This window comes from Echinops telfairi, unplaced genomic scaffold (assembly GCF_000313985.2).
Source record: "Echinops telfairi isolate 266 unplaced genomic scaffold, ASM31398v2 ScPeMD7_6273;HRSCAF=7185, whole genome shotgun sequence".
NCBI classification, from domain to species: domain Eukaryota; kingdom Metazoa; phylum Chordata; class Mammalia; order Afrosoricida; family Tenrecidae; genus Echinops; species Echinops telfairi.
In genome coordinates, this window is record NW_022110173.1 from 4,585,138 (window position 1) to 4,590,802 (window position 5,665).

Here is a 5,665-nt window from a genome sequence, read left to right on the forward strand (position 1 = left end):
CCGCCCCGCCCCTGGCTCGCGCCCGCGGGTGCAAGTCTCACGCACTGCCCCGGCAGGCCGGTGCTTTCCGACAGGCGAGGACCCCGCCTCGTCTTTCTCTCTCCCGCAGAAAGGCTGTGGTTTGCAGCCTATCCACTGTGAAAGTCCTCTGGGGAAATCCCCAGGACCCCGTGGGGCTCCGCTGCCCAGGCTGGGTCCCAAAGCCGAGTGCCCTGCGTGAGGCCAGAGCTGCGGGAGGGGCCTGGAGGATGACATCGTCCAGTAAGAATGACATCGGCTTTTTAAAAAACTCTCTCACGTGCCGGGCATTTGTCGAACAGCCATCGAGAAGGGTGGCTACTTATTCCAGCAATGCAGGGGTTATTCCAGATGTTTCTGGACACTTGTGGAGCTGCAAAATTTCCCCAGTTGGTATGGGAATGACGTCTTGGGTGTGGCGATCAATTCTCATTCCTCACAGAACCAAAAGGGTGGAAAATATGAGTAAAACACTTCGGATAAAAGATAGTCTGACCAAGTCACCAGTCACAATGCCAGAAAGGCCACACCACAGCCCCGGAAGGACGGGGGTCAGCCCCAAGGAGAGACACTGAGGACAGTAGACGAGAAGCACACAGGGAAGTAGGTTCCTGGAAATGAAGAGGAAGTAAATAGGATCAAGGAAGCTTAACTAAACCTGGGAATAGAAACTGAAATCTTTTTTAAAAGATGCGGGAAGGGAAGGAGGTGTAAATAACCAAAAACCTTCACGTGAAATATTAAATCCACCATGATTTTCTTCATTCCGATTTTTATAATTCCCAATTTTCTTAAATGACTGTGGCCATTGAAAGACTACGATACTAATAAAAGTTCGGTTTGTTAAGTTTGGGCAGCATTATCAATCAGTTGAGGCCACCCAGGGCCACGCTGGGAGAGAGTGCTGGGGAGAATCCGGTGAAGACTTCAGGAGCAAATGAGTGCTGACGGCGCGTCTTTCTTCTGTGGATCCACACACTAGCCTGCTGGTTGGCAGGTGAGCATTCAAGCATCATGCCGCCAGAGCCGGATCCTACTGAATTACATTTACAAAGACACATTCACAGGCAGGGGCTTAGGACAGAATGATATCTTGTGAGGGGACACAATCCAACACCTTACCAGGTGATCTTCTAATCCTGCTTCCATCTAGCCCCGTCACCAGCCAGGACAAGGCTTCCTTGAGCAAAATGCAAACCTTTCCCTCTTCAGGCTTGAGCCCCTCAAGACTCGCCCTTTCGTTCAAGTTCTAACAGCTTTATCGACATTGAATTAACATTTTGTACAATCCCAAGGCTTAAATAAATTAAAGGAAGTTGTGCACTCACCACCACAATCCAATTTGGACCATCCCACAGGCTCTTTCTTAGGGGGGCTGTGTTGGGCCCGGGGGCCGCAGGAAAACAGCTAGCCCCCAGAGTGTGGTTCAGACCCTGGCAGGAGGTCACCACCCTCGGGGCAAAGGGAAGAGGCAGGGTCAGCTCTGTCCGAAGTCTCTTCCATGCTCAAGGCTGGGCTTGGAGGATGGGGGTTCTTGTGCAAGGCCAGCGCACGGATGAACAAAACAATGGCCCGCTTCAAGGCAAAGAGGCCGCGGAGGAGTTTGGGAGGTCCCAAAGAGACAATCTTGAAAGACTTTCTTGGAGGACACAGGATGATCCCGCGAACGTATGTTGAAGAAATGGGAAGACGCCAGGAATTGGCGTCCATGAGAAAAGCCCAGGAACGCTGTGCTCGGGGATTTTCCCATCGCAGCAATGCACCTGCTCACCCTTCAGGGGAGCAAAGGCTGGGGCACAGCATGTCATTGGGTGAGGACATCTAGAGAGGCAATAACGAGATGCGTTTCTTGGGGTGATGGAAGGGGCGATTGGGCGGGATATGGGGAGGTAATGAGGACAAGAGAGAAGAAAATATTCCAAACTGATTGTAGGGAGGATTGCACAACTTGATGGCGATGGAACTGTATTAATACGTGACTTATGTGCCAATAAAACTATTTAATAAAAAAAGAATTTCATTGGGAAATTTACCCCGCCACCAGCCTACAGCCCTGATCTGGCCCCTCCAAGCTGCTTCGCCCCCCTCCCCAACCCAAAGAGCATTAAAGAGGAAGGTGATTGGCTCTGCTCTTGGAGCCAGGCCTGGGCAAGGGGCACAGGTGCCACGTCTAGAGAGAGAGAGAGGGCGGGGCAGAGGAGAGAAGGTAGTGAGAAGCAGCCCCTGCCCCGCCCCCAAACAACGCAAGCAGCAGAGCAAGAAGGGAATGAAGGCGACAAGGCTTCCAAGCAGAAGCTGAAAGAAAAGCCGGAGAAACTGGAGCAGGGAAAAGCGAAGGCCGCGGGGAAGGGCCTGCTGGCCCCGGGTCACACGATGAAGGCTGGCAAAAAATAAAGGGCCCTCTTTGAGGCCGCAGTGACCCTGGGTTCCATTTCTGTGTCAACACCGGACTCCCTGCTTTACCATCTGTGACCACCTATAAAACCAAGACTCCCTTCCAATGAGCCAATGCCTGTTCACAGAGACCCTGCAAGGACAGGGTAGAACTGTCCGGGCCAGTCTCAGAGACTGGACTCTTCACGGGAGTAGAAAGCCCGCCTCTCTCCCAAGCAGCGGCTGGTGGCTTCCCTGTGGACTGCAGCCCAACGTAACCACTCCGTCCACCACCAGGGCGCCCATAGTTAGAATGAAGCTTGTCTTGGAGTGGGTTGCATGTGTACGAATAAACATTTGCGGGGGCGGGGGGGTGGTGGTGGTGAGGAAGAGTTCCTTCAAGGTTGCAAAACTGCTGTTTAAATCCGAGAGCACGGATTTCTTCGGGGAAGGGTTAGCGAGGGACGCTGCCTCAGAAGGGCGCCCATTCCAAAGTCTAGGCACTGTGTCCACCATGTAGTCCGTGTTCTGTTGTACACTGTTGGACTCACCCTGAGGGGTGGGGGGCTGGCTGGGGCTCAGGAACCAGACTGTGGGAGGCAGACCAGGGGTTTCTAAAGGGGCATGAACGGGAAGAAAAGGGCAGGTCCCCTCCCCAGCTGCTCTTTAATGGTCCAGCTCCACAGGGGCTCTGGCCCACGCCCCTTCCCTTCCCTTCCTGGGCCTCAGCAGGAACCCGCTTCAAAGAGCCCTGCAGGCCTCTCACCATCGGTCCACTCAGAAGTGTCCACCACAGGGCCACTCTTTAGAGAATTCACCTTTTCTTCACGTGGCTCTCGTTTTGGGGTTCTCAAAGGATCTCAGACGCTCCCAGGACAATGAAGGGGACAGGGATGAAAGGGCATTGTCTCCTCCGCTTTATTGGCTGAGGACAACTTGTTGAGGGCGGGTCTCCCAGTGCTGTACGTGTACAAGGGGGGCTTCCAAAAGTTTGTGAGGAAATGGAATTAAAAGACTTTTAGCAACATGTTTACAGATCATGACCTTTTTTATCTGTTTGCTTGTTGCTTTTTATCTTCAATTTGATGGCTGACAGAGTAGATCATGAGTTTTACATTCAGCAATTCATACACATTTTATCTCAACTCAACCATGCCGTCTCTTCAATGTACCTACCCTTATCCCACCTCCTGCTTCCTACTTCCAGCCCGCCTCCTTTCCTGAGCCTTTGAGCGTTGTCCTTGGGTAAATGCTATCCTTTTTGTTGGAAATGCTTGATGATTCTCATGGGGCCAGTGTAGTTCTAGACTCAGAGGGTGACTGAGGCCCACAATCTTGGTGGTCCCAGCAAGCCTGGCCTCTTTTATGATTTTGAGTTCTGGTCTACATTTTCCTCCCACTCGGTCCCCAACCCTCTAACGTGATCCCTTCCAGAGCAGCTGGCCGTGGTAGCCGGGCACCATCTAGTTCTCTGGTCTCAGGGTTGGACATGGATGCTCGTTTGTGTTTCATGGGCTCTCTGAAGGCCCTCGTTGGTGTCTGTCACCTGAATCAGGATTTTCTTCTTCTTCTTCTTTAGAGTGTATTTAACTTCTGGCTGTTGGGCATATCCACAGCCAAACATGCACCAGTCCCAGTTTCTACATGTACCACGCTCTCACGCTGCTCCTGCTCTCCCTCACTAACAAGCACGTGGCCCTGAAGCTCCGCATCTAAGACTTCAAGTTGCTGTCGTCAACTTGCTACCATGCACGTGGCTCTTCAAAGAGCATAATACTCAAGGCAGACCTTTGACAAAATGAGTTAAGTTAAAGTGTTGTTTGGTTTTAAGATGACTTCACAGAATACTTTGGTTTGAAAGTTAAAGACCATCTCTCGGGATAATAGTTTCAGGGGTTCAGCCAGCTTCCATGGTGCCAGGAAATCCACAAGACTGTGAAATTCTATTGTGCCTGTCCCCCCCTTTGGTCAAGATTCTTCGGTGGGATATTTGATCAGAATGGTCAATACCCACAGCCCAGCACCACCCAGTCTGGGTCTGGTCGGCCACTTCTTCATCCTGTCTTTATGGCCATCTTGTCCCTGAAGGAGGTGAGACCTACCGAGGCCTCCGACTTCCCCCAGGAGACAAACCCAGGTGGGGGTGGGCTCTGGATGGCAGATCTACCACCTCCTGCAGGTGCCCATCCTTGCATCTCCAGATTGGCTAGCCTCTGAGTCAGTTTCCACAAGCCCACGTGCTGCTTCCTTCCTTGTTTCCAATGCTCACCAACACTAACCATCTTCAGATTTACCCGAGTGTGTGCCCCAGACACAGTGCCCCAGAACTGCTCCCTGAAGGATGAGTTAGAGCAGAGGGGTGGGGGCCTCAGTACTTCCTAGACCAGCAACCAGATAGCACTGGCCAACAGAGGCGGGGGCTCCATTCTTGAGACCGCCTTAGTGGCCTCCTGAGACCCAAACTGACCATGTCCCCAGAAGTCCTCCTCTGGCCCTCAGAGTCAGCCGCTCTTCCCTGGGATCACAAGGAGGTGCAGGCAGGCTGCTTACCACTTCCGGGGACATTAGCAGCCACCTGGAAAACCAGGCTGACCTGAGTGGCTGAAGCTTGCTGGGAGCAGCAGAAAGGAATACAGGCAGGGAGGGATGGTTTTCCTGGCCCAGGACCTAGCACCTCTGTCCCCGCCCATTTAGGGGACTAGAGAGGAATCGGTTCCTGCCTGGGGGGTGTGGGCAGGTGAGCCAGCTTCTCCATGTCCAAGGTGGGTTCTGAAAAGAGAAAGCTCTGGGTTTCAAGGATGCGTGGCTGAAGAGTCCAGAGAGGGGAAAGAAAGCAAGTTCAGAGTACTGAGTCAGCTGAAGCTGGGGCGGTTCCCCTCTAGCCATGGGCCAGGGTCTGGAACAACCTTACCATCCAGCATCGGTCATGGTCATCCTGATTAGGCTGGGTCAGACTTGATCCTTGGTCAGTTGACCTCCCTCTAAACCAGGGGTTCCTCAACCTTCCTAATACAGTTCCTCAGGTTGTGGGGACTCCCAACCATAAAATTATTTTCATTGCTCCTTCATCACTGTCATTTTGCTACTGTGATGAATCAGGTGACCCCTGTGAAAGGGTCGTTCAACTCCCAAAGGGGTCGAGACCCACAGGTTGAGATCTGCTGCGCTAGACCCAACCTGAATTTGTCCTAGGTGCAAGGACTTTTTGCTTGCTTCATGATAAAAACTTCTTCCCTGGCTTTTTAAATATTGATGGTAGCCCTTTTTTCTTACT